Below are 19,472 nucleotides of genomic sequence, written 5' to 3' on the forward strand. Positions count from 1 at the left end.
CTTCCTCAGCATGGAAAGTTTATCAGATATAGAGGGCACCGGAAATGTGAGAGGGCTTTGCCAAACGGTGGCAATCTAGAGGCTGCCAATAACATATATGCGTCATTTTGGAGTTATTGTCCCTCAGCTAATGGCTTCCTTATATCGTATAACTCTATGAAAAACTTCTGGAGGCTGTGGGTCTGAGATGACTCACATCCTAAAGATTAAGTACCATTTCTAATGAACTGATGACTGATACATCATAAAATCAATGCTGCATCACAGCCCAGCTTCCTTCTTACAAATGTTTTGAAAGGACATTTCTTAAACTTTACCCCTTATGCCTAAGGCAAACTAAACTTCTCCTTTTATATTTTAAAATCTACATTAAAAATAAAGTATAAATTCAATACTGCTTTGTGAGTCATTTGCTTAATTTTATTAAAATATGGGCCAAAGAGAAAATATGGGTCAAATATCTCATACTGAAAAAAGTATGAATGACATTTTATTTAAACTTATACTTTCAAAATCAAGGTCATTATTTCTGGTAGTATGCATGAAGCTGTGATACTATAACTACAGTAGAAAACTCTTAACACTTCTTCACTGAATCTACTCTCTGGATTAATTGATGCTGTGTGCCTCTCTCTAAAGTGTAAGGACTGGTACCTACCGCACACTGAAACTTGTGTCTAGAAGACTATGCCCTAAAGCAGATGCTGGCAAAAATGGACCTTAAAAAAAAACTCAGCCCACTGCCTGTTTGTGCAAATAAAGTTTTATTGGAACACATCCGTGACCATTTACTCACTTATTGTCTGTGGCTACCCTTGTACTAAAACACTAGAGTTGAATTGTTGTGACAGAGACCTTCTCAACCTCGAAGCTAAAGGTATTCAGTATTTGACCATTAACAGAAAGTTTGTTATCCCCGTACTAGAAGATTTCCACTTTGTGAAATGTATGAAGCAATTATGTTGTTCCTGATCCTTATCATCATGTTTGTTCTTGTAGATATTCATGTAGAAAATTCAGGATTCTAAGATTTCTTTACAATTTTCTCTGATTTTGTCTCTATGCCATGGGAACTGAAGCCTAAATTTGTAAACAACATATTAGAGGTTCAATTTTCAGACACACTACACACACACACACACACACAAATGTTTTGGAACTGTCATCAGTAGAAACATAGTCACTGAATGAACTTGGCCTTCCATTGAAGATTTTTCAGACATTTACCATTTTTACACCAAAATATGGGTGTTAGGCATTAAGAGAAAAAGCAACTTACTGAGCCCTAATTAGTTAAAAAATTGCCCACTAATCTACCTGTGCTAAAAATAAGTTAAAGTTGGTTAATCTCAATTGAAGTAGAATTTCAAACTATAGATCAAATGTGTCTAAAGTTTACTTTCATAACAGGGAAATCAGGATAGAATCAAAATAAATTTAAAAATTATAAGTCACAGGAACCACCTGTAACAAGGCATCCAAAACTTATATATATTTTTTGTATTGTTGAAATTATCAGAAAATCACTAAACCTTAAGTCTTTCAAAACTTTTTATGGTTTATCTTTTCTAATTTACTATTAAAAAATCAGTATGGATCAACTCTAGATCATTTGAAGGTTTTCACAGATTTATACATTGTGTTAAATACTTAAAGAAAAAAAATTACATAAAAGAACATTTCTAGATAGCATTTCTTTCCTTCCCAGTTTTTGAAGAATTAATCATTTCTTTACCACCTCATGTTATTACTGATTTAACAGGATCAATAAGCCGCGGAAACATTGAAAAAGATGATATATAAACAACATTCTGAACTATATTTTTGAAAAATTTAGAAGAAAATTTTTACAGAACTGTTGAAAAGTCATCAAGACTTTTTGTCTTGATGTTTGCTTTTGTTACATTAGTGAAGAATGATATTCCCACTAAATTTGCTAAAACTTATAGAAAACTTGGCGTAAGGGTGACAACTCTACAGAAATATCATGTACTACAAAGAGATAATGAAGAATTCATGTTCCTTATTAATCTCAGTGAAAGTTTCAGTCACGTACAGGAAGATGACATATAATAATGGACATGATTATTTTAAATTCAGGATAAAGTTGAAACAGTGTGGGGAGCAAAAGAAACAGACAAATCTACGTATGAAGAAGAAGGAGGGCAAGGAGGAGGGAGAAGAGGGTGAGGAGAGATCAAAGTAAGAGAAAATAATTTCTCAGTTGGGAGCCAGAGCTATTCCAGTTCCCACTGGAACAACAGAAATCAAGGCAATGATTTCATTGATGAGAAAAGATGAATTTGATTGATAAGCATCTTTACTGAAATTTTAATTTGTAAAAACAATAATCAAAATTGTTGTTTTATGATATGTAAGTAAAACGTTTTCAATTAATTACTGGTATCATTTAAGAATTTGAAGGCTATATGGATGAAATTTCAGGGAATATTAATAGAATGATGGATCTTAGAGTAACTGGGGACTTTGTAGGTTATCTTAATCAATCTGCCATACAGTACTGACAATACAACCCCATTTTTGGTTTAGCTCCTTAGACTGCATCATAGTTGAATAGGGAGTTTCGAAAGAGGAAAGACTAACTCCCAGTGGGACTAACTCCAAGTTAGAACACTTATAAGGAGAAAGAGAAATCAGATTCTGAGAATTCAAATATCAATAACAAACAGAAAGGACAGGAGCCATTTTTGAATAGGAAATAGAGCCAGGTCTAAGAAAGTAGGCATATTTGAAACAGAGAAGAGAGACCCATCTCATGATCTTAAGGATATGCTGTGGCCATGGCTCACATCTGTTACTCACTGGGCCCATGGACGTCTGGAAGTTTGGGGCTAGCTCAAGGAAACCTGGATCAGAGTGCCTACATGTTCTCTACATTACATTTCTGAAAAATCACAGAGCTTCTGGTCTGATATTTCCAGTAGCAATTGGAAACTAATTTTTACTACTTTGTTAGGATGCTATTCTTTGTGTTCACCCCAAATTCTCACAATTCTAAACATCTGAAGGAACTATGCAAAATAAGCTTGGTCCTTTCTCTGTAGGAGGACTTTTAAATATTAAATATTAACACTTAATGTTCTCCAGATTTTTCGTTTTTCAGGTTAAATATCTTAATTTGTGTGTACTCATTTGTGTACATACTTCAGTTTCTCTATGTGTTATCTAGAAATGAACATCGTACAACATTGTTATTGGAGGAAGTGGGATTGTTACTTCCAAATTGGAGACTGTGCTCTCTTCCTATAATACTATTGAAGGTTATAGCAGGTATTTTTAGGAGTCAGGCATCAGAATTGCTTCAGATTGAACTAATAGTAAACAATCAATTACTGACAGTAAGCCTTATTCTCACACTGCTATTGGTCAGTAAGCTGTTTCTTTCATCTTATACATACGTAGCTGACCATTTGAGCTTATTTTCTTGAGTCAATATGTAAAAAACAGTTAACGGTATTTGTTCACCGATAACCTGAGAATATTTAGAATTGTGATGTAGCTATTTAAAAAGTTAATGTGATGAAAGTAATTGAGGGCATTTTGTCTGGAGAAGTTGAGAGGATAATTTGTGTTCAAGTATTTAGGGATTAGTCATACGAAGAGATAGGGGAGGTCAAATTGCCTTTAGCTTCAGAGGATAAACTTGGTAACAGAATATCTGGGTTTAAATGCTTGTTCTGTTCTCTTACTGTCCTTGTACATTTGGGGAGCTTATATCCTCTCTGAATTTATTTGTCCTGGTTTGCAGGAAGGCAATTAAAAAAAATGACCTCAATGTGTTGATGAAGTTCATGTATTTTAATTTGTTTAAGGTAATAGAAGTGTGTTTGCTTGGGCAAGTCACTTAGATTCTCTAAGCTTATTTTTCTCATCTGCTGAATATGTGTTCATTTATGCCTTCATTTCCCTGGTCACTTTTGTCTCCTGGAACAATAATCATTGTCTTCTCAAGTCACAGAGACCTCCATGTTTCTCTAGGGTCTCTTTCTCTGCACTGTGTTGCAGAAACGTCTTCCAGGTGACCTGAGATGGTGGCAAAAATCATGTCCTTTGCGTCCCTTCTAAATAGCTGTTTCATTTTTGTTTTCCTGGGTTATGAGTTTAAATCAGTGGGAAAAATATTCTGACAAATTTTACTAATTTCATGGACAAAAGTGGACATTTCAGGATTTCTTTAGTGCTTTATTCAAAAAACGTGCACTTAATTCTTCATCGACCATGGAGTGTGCTAGCGTAGATAATTTGGAAACGAATACAATAGAATCTCTTTTTTCAAGGATCTGAAAACCCCAGGGTAACACAAAGACAAAAACAAAAATGGCATACACAATAATAAGTAAAATACGATATGCTATATGCTAACTGGAATACATTACTTATAAAATTATTTGCAAAAAGAGTGCCTCAATGATATCAATTGGTTGTCATGGAAGACATGGGAGCAGCCTTCCCAGGGGGGTGATATACTTAATACTTGATATACTTGAACGAAGAGTGGAAAGCATTTAATAAATGGAGAAGAGATGGCAAGTCTTCGTTAAATCCCCCCAATCTTTTCAGTCCGAATTTGTTGCCTATTCTTCTGTGTTTTGTTTTCAGATTTATGGTATCAATTATCCCTGATTGCTTTATAGTATGACTGTGTGGGTGACTAACCGTATCACTTCTCAAACAGCAGACTTCTTGAGAGCAGGAACTGCATCTAAGATGATTCATCTTTGCCTCCCTCTCCTTCAGATTCAAGTTTAAAGTCCTAATCTGGTCATGAATCTTCTGCCTTCTTGCCACATGCAGAAAAATCTGAGAAAATATTTATGAGATGAGACAGAAACTTGGTATTAAATTCAATAGAGGATGAAGGGTCAGGGAAGGATCGAAAGCATCAAACATCATTAAATTACAGGTCAAATCTCATTATAATATGCATGGAGTAGTTTGCACATTATCTGTGTCGTACAATATTTGTCGTGTTAGGAACTTCTTGAAATCCGATCAGCAATGGACTGTTGATAATCTTTTCACTAATTAGAGATGTTCAATGTTGTAGTATCTGTTTAACAAGGTTTGACCTTCACTAAACCTCATTTATGTGGATGTTTTCTACAGAAACAGACAGATGCTTATCGTTGTGTGAGAAGGTTTGAAAATGAGTGGGAATATTTAGCATCTGTGAAGGACTTAGGAGGAGAAGAGATCAAGAGAAATATAGGAACAATTACAACCTTCCCATTTATCTAACCTGTAGAGTTTAGGGAAAATGTAACAAATACACTAAACAAAGGGAGATTATACATCAGTGTCTCAGTAAGTCAGAAAAGTTATACATTAGGCGAAAAAATTTGCTTACAAACCAATCAATAAAAATGTAGAATTTAGCACATTCTATCTAATACAAATAATACATATTAGTTTTGAATAATAATTAATACAGGGATATAATTATATTTTTTAAGGGAAAGAAGGTGTGATAGGTTGAGTAAGAGCCACCCTAATATATCAAGTCATGATCCCTGGGTTATGGAACTGTTGCTTTATTTGAAAAAAGAGTCTTTGCAGATGTGATCATGTTAAGGATCCTAAAATGATGAGATTATCCTGGGTTATCCAGGTGGACTAGAAATGCAAACCCACACGTCCTCCTAAGAGAGAGGCAAAAAGAGGGAACACAGAAGAGGCAATGTGACCACAAAGCCAGCGATTGGGATGATGTGGCCACTAGTCAAGGAATACAGACAGCCACCAGTAGCTGGAAGAGACAGATTCCTTCTTAGAGACTTCAGAGGAAGTGTGGCCCTGTTGACACCTTGATTTTGAACTTAGGGCATTCAGAATGGTGAGATAATAAACATCTGTACTTTCTAGCTCTCCAGCTCGTGGCAGAGTGGCTCCAGAGAAACAGTACAGAAGCTTTCTGAGTTTTCTAAAGACAACATAAGGAATTACAATTAAAATCTAAACATAATTTTTAACTGCGCTGTATAATATAAACATGTAATGTCATAAACATTAAGACTTTGAAGCCATATGTAATTTATTATATAATGAGAATATGATTATCAAAATATAAAGATGAAAAAACTGAAGTCTGGATAGAGGAAGCTTTATAACCTATTGATCTGAAATTAAACTCTGGACAGAGAGGTCTACCTTGACTCTAAAAGACATTCTCGAAAAGTTATGGGTGTGTTCAATATTATCAATTAAGTCATGTTTCAATTGTCTTGTGGCTAATTATGGCATTAAATGTGAAATACATTGGGGTGCCTGGGTAGCTCAGTCAGAAAGCATCTGACTTTTGATCTCAGTTCAGGTCTTGACCTCACGATTGTGAGGTCAAGCCCCCCACATTGGGCTCCACGCTGGGTGCGAAGCCTACTTAAAAAAATGTCAAATACATAGATTATTAAAATTTCCCTAAGTGTACTGTATTGTCATTTGAGATTTATTTCACCACTTTTAGACATAATTAGAAACAGATATTTCCATTGTTTTCATCTAAGTTAATATTAGTCTTTCAAAATGGTACAAATTTAAATGGCAGTTATGAAATAAATGTCAATGAATTTGTTTTCTGTGATCTTACTAGAAATAACTTTCTCCCATAGTCTAAGATGGTTCCAAGATGCCCAGTTATGCACAACACAAAGGTTTGAAAAAAAATCTAAAATGCTAGAGCTGATATTGCATGGGTTTCTCTTCAGACTGAAGAGGGGACCTCTTTTAACCTTAATTAGGGGTTAAATTAAGGGACCTCATTTAATTTAATTTCATTAGGGGTTAAATTAAGAGACCTCATTTAACCTTAATTACCTGTTTAACTACCCTCTCTGCAGGGGCGAGTGGGTGGCTCAGCTGGTTAAGCACCTGACTTCGGCTCAGGCCATGATCTCACGGTTCATGAGTTCAAGCCCTGCGTCGGGCTCTGCACTGCCAGTGCAGAGCCTGCTTGGGATTCTCTCCCTACCCCACTTGCAGTCTCTCTCTCTGTCTCTCTCTCTGTCTCTCTCACACACACACACACATGCAATCAATCAATCAAAACTGAAAAAAAAGGATTAAATGAAAAAAAATACCCTTTCTCCAAATATAGTCACATATGAAGGAGGTTAGGACCTCAGCATATGAATTTTGGAAGATACAATTCAACCATACAGATAGTTACATTTATATAAAGAATATTTGTATTTGTGTTTGGTAAGAATACACACATTCAAGTGTGTATTAGTCATGAAAAAGAGAGACTGGTTATCTATGGTTCTACCATGTGAAAAAAAAAACCATTAAAATTCAGTATATATTTTTTCTCACTCTTTATTATACAGATTATGGGAAAAGCCCAGTTCCAAAAAGATGATATTCTTCAGTGATATATTACAGAAGAAATATTGCAATCTTCATTCATTGCAAGGTATGAGCTGGTATTTCTTCCAAATGGGAGCAGAGAATTCAGATCAAATTATCCGCTGAATTTACAGTCTACTTTATGACCAATGGGAGTTCCAATTGTGCTTCCCTTAGACTGGATGATATGAACAATGGTATTTAAATCCATTGACTTTTTCAGGTGTAAATCAAAGTTTTTAAAAAGAATAGGTCTTGACAACATTTCCTAAGCTATATGGTGCAATATATTAATAGATACTACATATTAATAATTTCGGTTACCAAATAATTTTTGAAATTCTAGTTGAACAAAGCTGGCATTTCTACATTGGAGTATTCCTTAGAGCCTTTGGTTTTCTGATGTCAATGTAGGAGAATACAGTATGGGACGTTTATGAAACTAATTTGATCACAGAACATTTTGTCAAAGGAGTATCTCATACAGCGGGAAGCAAGAATGATGGAGGGTTTCTTACTACATATTATCCTTCTCTCTGTTAAAACTTTATGGGTATTCACTTTTTTATTTATTTCACTAATTACATGATGTCTTTTATTGTTATTAGAATTTATATACATATATATTGTCATGCACCCCCTGACTTCAATGTTCAGTGCTGGATTTCAGATTTTCAACTATTTATAGGTTATGAAACCATGGGTGTAAATAACATCTCTGGAATGAGAGGGAGAGTAGGGAGCCTCTGACTGCACTTCTTGGGGCGGGGGTTGGGGGAAGCAGTTTACCTTTAGCAGGATAGGCAGACTATGCCATCAGCCAGCTATGCAGAGGAGTGACCCAAGGGGCTGACAGAGAGGCAGAATACTGCTTTATAAAATAATCATCGAGGTGCCTGGGTGGCTCAGTCGGTTAAGCGGTTAAGCGTTTGACTTCCGCTCAGGTCATGATCTCACAGTTTGTGGGTTTGAGCCCTGCACCCGGCTCTGTGGCTCTGTGCTGGCAGCTCGGAGCCTGGAGCCTGCTTTGGATTCTGTCTCCCTCTCTCTCTGCCCCTCCCTTCCTCGCGCTCTCTCTCTGTCCCTCAGAAATGAATAGAAGTAAAAAAACAAACAAAACAAAAAACTTAAAAAAACTCTCATCAGCTTGAAGAGATGCTATTACTTGGGTATGAGCATTATTTTTTATGCAAGGAAACTGGATTTCAAAAGAATTCTGTAATTGGCCCAGAAGACCAGCAGCTGCTAAAAGTCACAAGCAGACTTCAAATACAAGGTTTGTAGTTTGGTTTTTTCCTTTGAAATCCTCACTGCTTTCAGTCCACTGCTAACTAACCTAAGATTTTGAACACGCTTCTAGAACCACAGAGTCACCGAGGTGGATTTTGGCTTGCTGAGTACGCTTCCCTTATCTTTAGAAAATCTGTCTTGCAGTGAATGGTATTATCTGTGGCGGGGTTTACCTAAGGTCACATAGCTAGTTAGTAAGTAAGCTTTTCCTATGAAAAGCACATTTCCAGACAGTCTAAAGAGTTCCACACTTCTACACAGTCAAAGAAATATTATCTAGTTATAAAGTGTTATATTTGCTAAGGAGCATCACAGTTCAAATTAATTATTTATTGTTTATGAATTTTTCTAAGTTTAAAGTTACAAAAGATCTTCAGATTCGTTAGCCTCAGTGAGTCATTACAGGTAAATTACACAAAACATAAAAATGTAAAGATACAAGATAGAAAAAATTTTAATAGGTGAAGGAGTTTTGTGATATAAGGACTGTAAAATATGAATTTTTTCTTCAAGGAAAATTGCACAGCAACTTAACAGAGATGAGAATATGTGCGTAGGTCCTCCTTTTCTAGCATAATTCTGACATATTCCTGTTTGTGAGCAGAATAGATAGATAACTTCTGTAAATGTCAGCTGCAGCCATGACTCATTATTGTTGCTTCAGTGGGATAGATATTACTGCTAGAGAAAAAAAGCCAGTATATTCATTAATCAATCTTAAGCTTTAATTATACTATTTCAGAATTATCACTGTGCCTAAATTTCAGCCATAGTGATTAAGAAAGCAGTAGTATTTATTATTTATTATAATATTTTCCACTAATTTTTAAGATTAGAGTAGACCACATAAAGACTGTAATTAGCAGTATTTGTAAAAACGCACCAGAACGTCTCATTTGAGATCTAATTAAGACAATCCATAAGATAATTAATATAAAGTCACATTTTCAGTGAAAAAAAAGAGAGAAAAGAAAACCTTTCTCAGTTTGACATCTCAAAGCTGAAGCCATTTCAATCCTTTTCATCAAACAGCTTCTTTTGGCTAATAAAGACAACATTAAAAAACATGAGGTTTCACATTTATCCCCTTCTGTCTTCTAAGGTCTTTATCATTATGCATCATGACTTCAATATCTAGAAACCACGGGATTGTTATAGTAAGAATGAAATAACTAGAACATCATTTTAGACACATGCTGCAATTTGTAAGCTCAGTCAAAATAGTTTTTGTGATAGGTGGCTACTTGAAATTCAGATTTCAATTGCTACTCAGCCACACTTCAAAACAGAACAACTTAAATCCATAAAATTATCGTTAAACAATATCATTTCAATACTCTCCAGCATAAATCATTGCATACTTAAAAGGGCTCTAGTAAACAAAAATTTAACAAATATTTCCACATCATATTTGGTGCAGCTCTGAATGTAGTTGAGTGTACCAATCCATGTACAACTGTGTTTCATAGATGAATCCTGAAGATAAACCAAAAACTTACCTTCTATATCAGCCTGGCCATAATATGGGTAGCGGATTGAAAATAAGCCCTCCCCACCCAAAAAAAAATTGTGCTGTCCAGTCCAGAGCAAAGAGCCCTGGAATAGAAATCAGGAAGAGTAGAGGTCTAGTTCTTGAAAATATTTCAATTCCTGATATGAGAAAAGGAAAGTTGCTTCAGTTCCCAAATCGGAGTGCTGAATGCCCCCACTTGTCAGATGAAGAAGACAAACTACCTCCCTCTGAAGTCCAAGTCCAAAGACTCTGTGCTTTTTTTTCTTTTTCTTTTTTTTAAAGTGGTATGTATACAGGATTATTTATTTAGCAAATATGCATAGCATTTAACTTTGTTTCAGGCACTGTTCTAAGCACTTCACTGGGCACTTTTGTTAGGACCCTGCTTTTTTCCAAACATCGTTTACTGAGATATAATTCATACAGCATCCAATTTACCCATTGGAAGTGTACAATTCCATGGCTTTTAGTGTATTCCTACAATTGTGCATCCATTGCCATACTCAGTTTTGCAACATTTTCAGCCTCAATAAGAAACCTGTGCACCTTGACCATCACTCCCTGTCCCCAATCTTCTCATCACTCCCAGCCTTACAAAACCACGAAACCACCTCTGTCTCTATAGATTTGACTATTCTGAACATTTCATGTAAATGGAATCATATATATGTGGCCCTCTGTGGCTGGCTTCTTTCACACACAATCATATTTTTAAGGTTCATCCATCTCGTAGAATATTTCAGTATCAACAAAAGTCAGACCTTTTCTATTACTGAATGATATTCCATTATATTGATATATCACCTATATTTATCTATTCATCAACTGATTGACACTTTTTTTTGGCTACAATGAACAATGCTACTATGAATATTCATGTGCAGACTTTTTTGTTTATATTTATTTATTTATTTTTTTAAATTTTTTTCAACGTTTTTTATTTATTTTTGGGGCAGAGAGAGACAGAGCATGAACAGGGGAGGGGCAGAGAGAGAGAGGGAGACACAGAATCGGAAACAGGCTCCAGGCTCCGAGCCATCAGCCCAGAGCCCAACGCGGGGCTCGAACTCACGGACCGCGAGATCGTGATCTGGCTGAAGTCGGACGCTTAACCGACTGCACCACCCAGGCGCCCCTGTTTATATTTATTTTTATTTTGGGGGGGGGTATGTAACTAGGAATAGGTTTGCTGGGTCACCTGGTAACTCTGGTTAGCCTCTGAGGAAAAGCCAGACTTTTTCCCAAAGGGCACCATTGCATATTTCTACCATCAGTATACTAACCTCTGTATCTCCATCTCCTTGGCTGTCTTCTAGCCATCCTGAGTGGGTGTGAAGTGGAATATCTCACTGTGGTTTTGATTTGTTTCTCTGAGGGCTAATAATGTTGAATACCTTTCCATGTGCTTATTAGTCAATTAAAAATCTTCTTTAGAGAAATCTCTATTCAAATTCTATGTCCATTTAAAAAATGGGTTGTCTTTGGAGCGCCCGGGTGGCTCGGTGGGGTAAGTGTCCGACTTCAGCTCAGGCCGTGATCTCCTGGACAGTTCCAAGCCCCACATCAGGCTCTGCAAAGACAGCTCAGAACCTGAAGCCTGCTTCAGATTCTGGGTCTCCTCTCTCTGCTCCTGACATGCTCACGCTGTCTCTTTCTCTCTCAACAATAAAAATAAAATAAAACATTTAAAAAATTGCTTTGTCTTTTTTTTTAATTGAGTGGTAAGTGTTCATTATGTATCATAGCTATAAGTCTCTTGTCAAATACATGATTTGCAGAGATTTTCTCCCATTCTGTGGTTGTTTTGTCACTTTACTGATGGTGTCTTTTGAAGCACAAAACTTTTAATTTTGGTGAAGTCCAGTTGATGTATTTTTTTGTTGTCTGTGCTTTTGCTATTGCGTTTAAGAAAACTTTGCCCAATCCTAGGCTCAACTGAATTTGCAATTCTCAAGAATTACAATGCAATTCTCAGAATTTCATTTCTGATTTTAATAATTTGTGTCTTCTCTTTCCCCTGGTCAGCCTGGCTGGAGATTTGTACATTTTATCAATCTGTTCAAAGAACAAGGCTTTGGTTTCCTTGACTTGATTTATTGTTTTCCTGTTTTCAATCCTTTAGTTTTGCTCTTTTACCATTCATCAGTTGGTGGACATTCGAGCTGTTTCCATACTTTGGCTATTGTTGATAGCCTTGCTGTAAACATTGGGGTACTTGTGCCCCTATGAATCAGCACTCATGTATCCTTTGGATAAATTCCCTGTAGTGCTGTTGCTGGGTCGTAGGGTAATTCTATTTTTAATTTTTTGAGGAACCTCCACACTGTTTTCCAGAGGGACTGCACCAGTTTGTTTTCCCACCACCAGGGCAAGAGGGTAATAATAATATATTAATATTAATTCATTGGGGTGCCTGGGTGCTCAGTCAGGCACTTAAGCATCCTACTACGGCTCAGGTCATGATCTCATAGTTCCTGAGTTTGAGCCCTGCATCGGGCTCTGTACTGAACAGCTCAGAACCTGGAGCCTGCTTCGAATTCTGTGTTTCCCTCTCTCTCTGCATCTCCCCTGCTCTCTCTCTCTCTCTCTCTCCTTCTCTCAAAAATAAATAAACATTAAAAAATTTAAAAAAATATTAGTTCATTAATTGTGACAAAATGTACTATACTAATATAAGATGTCAATGATAGGGTATGTATCATGATATGTATAGATGCCATACATATAAGGCATCTATATTTGTATAAATTGCTACAAAATTTGATACATAAATACTAAAAGTATATATAAGTTAGTTTTTATGTCACTGCAGAAACTCTAATATGATACGAAGGTCTGAGCACATATTCAGTGTTAAAAGGTTCTTATTCCAAGTTCTCAGCTACTTTTTATTTTGTTCTGCTTCATTAGGCTTGATTTTATCTTACTGTTTTCGTTTCCTAAGATGTAGGCTACATCCTTTATTTTATATTTAATTATTATTAACATATGTATTTAATGGTATGAATTTCCATCTAAGCACTCATTTTGCTGCACCTCACAAATACTAACTTGTATTTTCATTTTCACTTAGCTGAATATATTATATCATCCTCTTAAGACTTATTCTTTGATCCAGATGTTAGAAGTATATTGTTTAATCCCCAATTATTTTGGAATTTTGCCACTCTCTTTCTATTGATTTCTAGTCTAATTCCATTGTAGAGTAAGAACATACTTTTTATGATTTCCATTTTGCTAATTGGTTAAGGTGTGTTGCCAGGCCCAGAATCTCATCTTCTCTATATTGGTGAATATTGCATGCAAGCTTGAAAATAATGGGCTTGTTGTGTAGAATATTCTATAAATATCAATTAGATTAGAAATCACTGATAGTACTTTTTCGAGACCTCTGTATCCTTACTGATTTTCTGTCTGCTTGATCTATGAATTATTGACGGGAGGTATTGAAGTCTCCAACTCTAGCAGTGGGATTATCTATTTCCCCTTTCAGTTCTATGGGTTTTTCTCTCATGTATTTTGACATTCAGCTATTAGGTACATAAACCCTTGAGATTGTTATATCTTTTCATAGCATTGACCACTTTATTCTTATGTAAAGCTCCTCCTTAATACTGATAATCTTTCTTGTTCTGAAGTATGATTTGTCTAAGATTAATATAGCCACTCCAGCTTTCTTTTGCTTAGTGAAAGAATGGTATATCTTTCTCTATCCCTTTACTTTTATCCGAGTCTTCAGAGTTTGTCTTTTTAGAACACATATATTTGAGTCTTGTTTTCCTATCTAGGCTAATGATCGTATTTTCATTGCTGTAGCGTTGGATTGATATCTATGCTGTTTGTAATTGTTCTCCATTAACTGAATATTTATGTTTTGTTTTCTTCTCCCTTCTCTGGGCCTAATCGAGGATTTATATAATTCAGATTTATCTCTTCTCTTAGCATATCAATTATAATTTAAAATAACCTACTGGTTGGCATGATCATAGGTCGGCTAACATAAATACTCATTCTAATAACACTGTGCTGCTCTCTGTTTAGTGATGATACATTGTAACAAAATCTTCCCAGTCCCTCCTTCACATCCTTTGTGACATGGATGTCATTCATTTCACTTATCCATGTACTATAACCACCCAATACATTGTTACTTTTATCTCTTTAAACAGAAATGCACCTTTTAGATATATTAAGGATAATAAAAATGAAATTTTTTATTTTACCCTCATTTATTTCTTATTGACACACTTATTTTTCTCAGGTAGTTCCAACTCTCTTACATACATCCTTTTTTTTCTACTTGAAGAACTTTTAACATTTATTGAAAGAAGATCTCCTGGTGATGAATTCCCTCAGTTTGGTATATTTAAGAAAGTCTTTATTTCCTCATCAGTTTTTAAAAACAATTTCCCTGGATATAGAATTCTAAGTTGGTGGGGTGTTTCATTTCACTCTCTTCTTGTTTGCACCATTTCTGACAAGATGTCTGAATAACTTCTTATTCTTTTCCCTCTATAGTTAAGATTCCTGTCTTCCCAGACTGCTTTCCAGACTTTTTCTCCTCTGGTATTTCAATCATATCTATGTTAGACATTTGTAAATCATTCTACAGGTCTTGAAATTTTTGTTCTCCCCTCCCAGCCCCCATCTTTTTCCCTCTTTGCATTTATGTTTGAAAAATTTCTATTGACCTATCTTGCAGTTCTCTGATCCTTTCCTTGGCCCTGTCAGGACTACTGGTAAACCTGTAAAAGGTATCCTTCCTTTCTGTTCGTATGTTTGTTATTTCTACCATTTCCTTTTGATACTTTCTTAGAGTTTCCATTTCTCTGCATCATCATGCTGTGTATTACCTATTCTTGCATGTTGTAACCTTCATAAATGTTTCTCTGGTGTTCCCCTCCAGCCCCACTGACCTCTGTTCTTTTTCCTTGAATCCCTGTTGTCCCATTGACTACGTTTTTATTTTTGTTTTTGCTTTTCCTTCCTTAGTTGCAACAGAGAGGCTAAAGTGGGAGGAATAAAGAATAATGCTCTGCACAGTCCTTTACCCCAACAAGTAGGCCTTTGTTAAGAAGGATCCTGTGTGTTTTTCAAGGATTACTCTTTCCTTCCCCCTTCCCCCCCGCCAGAGCCACGATGAACTTCTTGGACCTTCACCATGAGACCCTGGTATTGTTTCTGAAGGTAAAGCCCACATTACCTTGGCCCACAACCTGTGCCCACCAGGAGGGCACACACTGGTTCCCACCTGCTCCAGCAATTTATCAAAATCACCATTTAAGTTCTCCTATTGGTTAACAGCTCTAGTGGCTTCTGCTCCAGGTAAGGTGATCTCAACTGAGCCTCTCTAGATGCTCTGTCTCTCCAGATTTTGGGGTGGTTATTCACACTGCAACTCCATTTCTTTGATGGACTCATGAAAAGTCATTGTCCAGGTCTTTCTTAGCACGGAGTGATAATTTCTAAGAACTTTACATGTTGGACCTGAGACCAGAAATATCACTAATGATTTTATTTAAAAAAAAACCCAAGAACTTTATAAAGATTAAGGTGTCTGGGAGAAAGAGAAAGAGAAAAAGAGAATGAGATTCCTTTAAAGACTAATGCACTTTAAAGACTAGGACATTTTAGGTTTAATTATGAATATTTATAGCTATTATTAAGTAAGAGATGGTTAGCTTATAAAGAGTTACAGAGTTATATAATGAATAGAGGTATAGCAACAGAGATCTACATAGTAGAAGTCAAAGACAACTTGGGTAGATGAGACATCATGCAAAGAACCAGTTTTCATATTTTAGCTCTTTGTTGATCTGATGGATATGTAATGTGATCCCTGATAATTTCTGCTTTCTGGTGTCCATATCTATTTGAAATCTCCTTATCAATGAAGGTGGAATCTATAACTTGATTCTAACCAAGATTATATGGTACAGGTGATGCGATTTTACTCCTATGATGTTATTACATTAGATAAGAATCTGTCTGAGCAGACTGTGAGAGCCTCTCAATGAAATTGAAGAAGCAAGGTGTCATGTTCTGAACTGCCTATGTTGAGGGACATGTGGCAGGAAACTGTGAGTGGCCTGTAGAGCTTAAGGCCACAATCTGCAAAAAGCCAGGGCCCTCAGTCATACATTGCCAAGAAAATGGATTCTGTCAAATGTGTCATTCAGTTTGGAAGGCAGCTATGCTTGCCACTATACCACCAATGCCTGCTGAATGCCATTCAGTTGGAAAGAGATTCTTCCCCAGTCAAGCCTCCAAATGAAAACGCACTCTGGCCATCACCTTGACTGCAGTCTTGTGAAACACTGTGTAGAGCATCCGGCTAAACTATGCTCGGACTCCTAACCCACAGAACCTGTGAGGTAATATGTATCATTTTAGACCGCTAAGTTTGTGGCAATTTATTACATGGCAGTAAAAAACCCAATGCAGGTGATAATGTTTATGGAATGATCTCTCTGATTCAGTTAGATCTTTATATTAAGAGGTTCTTGTTTAATTCAAAAGAGACCAGAAAATTATAATATATAGTAAAATTTATAGACTCCAAATGGAAATTTTATGTTTATGCTGTCAAAGACCCAGATGCCTTGTGGAATAATTGTTTTGTTTGACCCAGTATAATGGAAAGAGCACTGCTACAGGTTCTGAATAGATATGATTTATGATGGTTGCTACTGCTCCTCCCCAGATGTTTCCAGCTTTCTGAATTGCACGTCCTGACCTCTTTGTGAGTTAGCCATGGGATCATGTGATAAGCTCTGGGAAATTAGTTGATATTGTTCATTTTATGCTGAAGCACTTAATTCCTATTTCAAGATCTTCTGTTGTCTTAAAAGAAATGGTGACCTAGAGGGGTGCCTGGGTGGCTTAGTTGGTTGAATGTCTGACTCTTGATTTTGGCTCAGGTCAAGAACACAGAGGTGTGGGATTGAGCCCCACTTTGGGGCCCACTCTGATCATGGAGCCTGATTGGGATTCTCTCTCTCTCTTCCTCTGCCCCTCTCCCACACTCGTGATCTCTCTCTATATCTAAAATAAGAAAAGAAAAGTAATGATGAACTAGTGATAGTAGATGCTCCATCAGCCTGGATTCTTGACAAACTGGTGGGCAGACCCCTGCTATCAGCTCATGATAGACATACAGCATGAAAGAGAAATACACTTTCATCATGTTAAGTCACTGAAATTTTGGGTTTATTTTTTGCTGCAGCCTAACTTACCTATCCTAACTGATAGATGGTTCACACGTCTGCTTCACAATTTACTAGCTATGTGAAATTTAGCTAACGGCTCAACTTCTTTATTCTGTTTCCTTAGCTATACATTGGGGGGAATAATAGTATTTAGATTTTAGGGTTATTAAGACTAAATGAGATAAGATTAAAACAAAATTTTTTGGTTTATTTTTTGAGCAAAAACTTTATTTTTTAATGTTTATTTATTTTTGAGAGATAGAGACAGGGAGAGAGAGCACAAGCAGGGGAGGGCCAGAGAGAGAGAGGGGGAGACAAAGACTCTGAAGCAGGCTCCAGGCTCTGAGCTGTCAGCACAGAGCCTGACGTGGGGCTCGAACTCCTGAACTGCGAGATCATGACCTGAGCTGAAGTTAGACGTCCAACAGACTGAGCCACCCAGGTACCCCAATGAGATAAGATTTTTTTAAGTGGAATGGTGCAGATCTTGGTATGTAGTAGGGGTTCATTGCTGTAGTCACCATTCGAATCCTCTGATACCACTTTGTATATGACGTGGCTTTGCCTTTAAGATCTATCTGGCCAAGACAAGAAGGGAAAGGATTCACAGAACACAGACTTCAGACCAGTAAGTCCAAAGTTACCTACAGAGTAGTTCCTAAAGGCAATTTTAGCATATCGTCTCTTTGTATTCCAAGTGTCTGATTTTCATCACATTTTATAAGCAGTCCTGATTTGACTATTGAATTCCAAAGAAAGGAATGGGTGTGTGTATTTACTTTTATATTTTTTACTTAGTGTGGAAAATATTATATAACTATACTTACATACCAATATTTGTATGAACAGATATTTATATTTATTTTTTCATAATTTTTAAAAAAATATTTTTATTTATTTTTGAGATATAGAGAGACAGAGTGTAAGCTGGAGAGAGACAGAGAGAGAGAGAGGGAGACACAGAATCTGAAGCAGGCTCCAGGCTCTGAACTGTCAACACAGAGCCCGACACGGGGCTTGAACTCATGAACCACAAAATCATGACCTGAGCTGAAGTTGGGACACTTAACTGACTGAGACACCCAGGCACCCCAGAACAGATATTTATATTTAAATCTATCTCTAGGTTTACTCTTTTGAAAAATAAGGACCATGTTGTGACAAGGAAGGCAGGCTAAATAGTCAAGAAGCAGAAAGGGAACTGAAGCATCGTGGCTACTTTGAGGCAAAATTTTATTCTTTGAATGGTTCTGCATGCTTATATCTTTTAGACTGCATTATTTTCCTGATGTTACAAAGAGTATTGGCCAAGTGAGATTTGACATTTTACATACTCTTATGTAAGAAGTCTCAGCTGTGTTTACTTGCTAGAAAGGCAACAACATTTTCAGGCAATTTCTTAGGTCTTTAGTATGAAAACAAAAGACAGAAGTGATCATACAAAATAAAAGTGATTATTAAATCAGGGCTCCTGGGTGGCTCAGTTGGTTAAGTGTCTGACTTCGGCTCAGGTCATGATCTCACGGTTCATGAGTTTGAGCCCCGCATCGGGCTCTGCACTGACAGCTGAGAGCTTATAGCCAGCTTTGGATTCTGGCTCTGCCTCTCTCTCTCTCTGCCCCTCTCCTGCTTGTGCACTCTCTCTCTCTCAAAAAAAAAAAAAAAAAAAACTTAAAAAAATTTTTTAAAAGTGATTATTAAGTCACCTGTGTGATAAATATTCATATTAAATTCTTTGAGTTTGAATTTAAGTTTGAAAAACAATGGAACTCTTCTAATTTATCACCAGATGTGTCACAAAGTATTTTCTATATTACCAGAAATTATGTGAAACCAGTGTCTGTGTATAGCTTTTCAGTATTTTTATATCCATTATTTTATTTCATATGAAAAACAGTCATGGGAGATAGGCAAGACAGTCATTCTTGCCATTTTATGGATGAAATTGATGACTATCCCAACGCCCCAGTGAGAGTTAGCCCCTAACGCCCTTGTTCCTCTCTCTCAAAACTTGTATGTGGGTGGGGGAGGTCCTGGGGGGCAACAGTAAACAGGGTGAGGTTGGGGATCAACCATCACTCAGGGCATGGATTTACCTT

The 19,472-nt window shown here is 36.5% G+C and overlaps 1 long non-coding RNA gene across 1 annotated transcript in view; it reads left to right on the forward strand.

The window, feature by feature from the left end:
* The window catches only part of LOC131492590 (uncharacterized), a 181,027-nt gene that overhangs the window by 39,489 nt on the left and 122,066 nt on the right, over positions 1-19,472 (forward strand). Inside the window, exon 2 of the long non-coding RNA XR_009252152.1 lies at positions 7,344-7,429. This is a non-coding gene — a long non-coding RNA (uncharacterized LOC131492590). The remainder of the gene's footprint in view (positions 1-7,343; positions 7,430-19,472) is intronic.

Source organism: Neofelis nebulosa, chromosome 13 (genome assembly GCF_028018385.1).
Source record: "Neofelis nebulosa isolate mNeoNeb1 chromosome 13, mNeoNeb1.pri, whole genome shotgun sequence".
Classification (NCBI taxonomy): domain Eukaryota; kingdom Metazoa; phylum Chordata; class Mammalia; order Carnivora; family Felidae; genus Neofelis; species Neofelis nebulosa.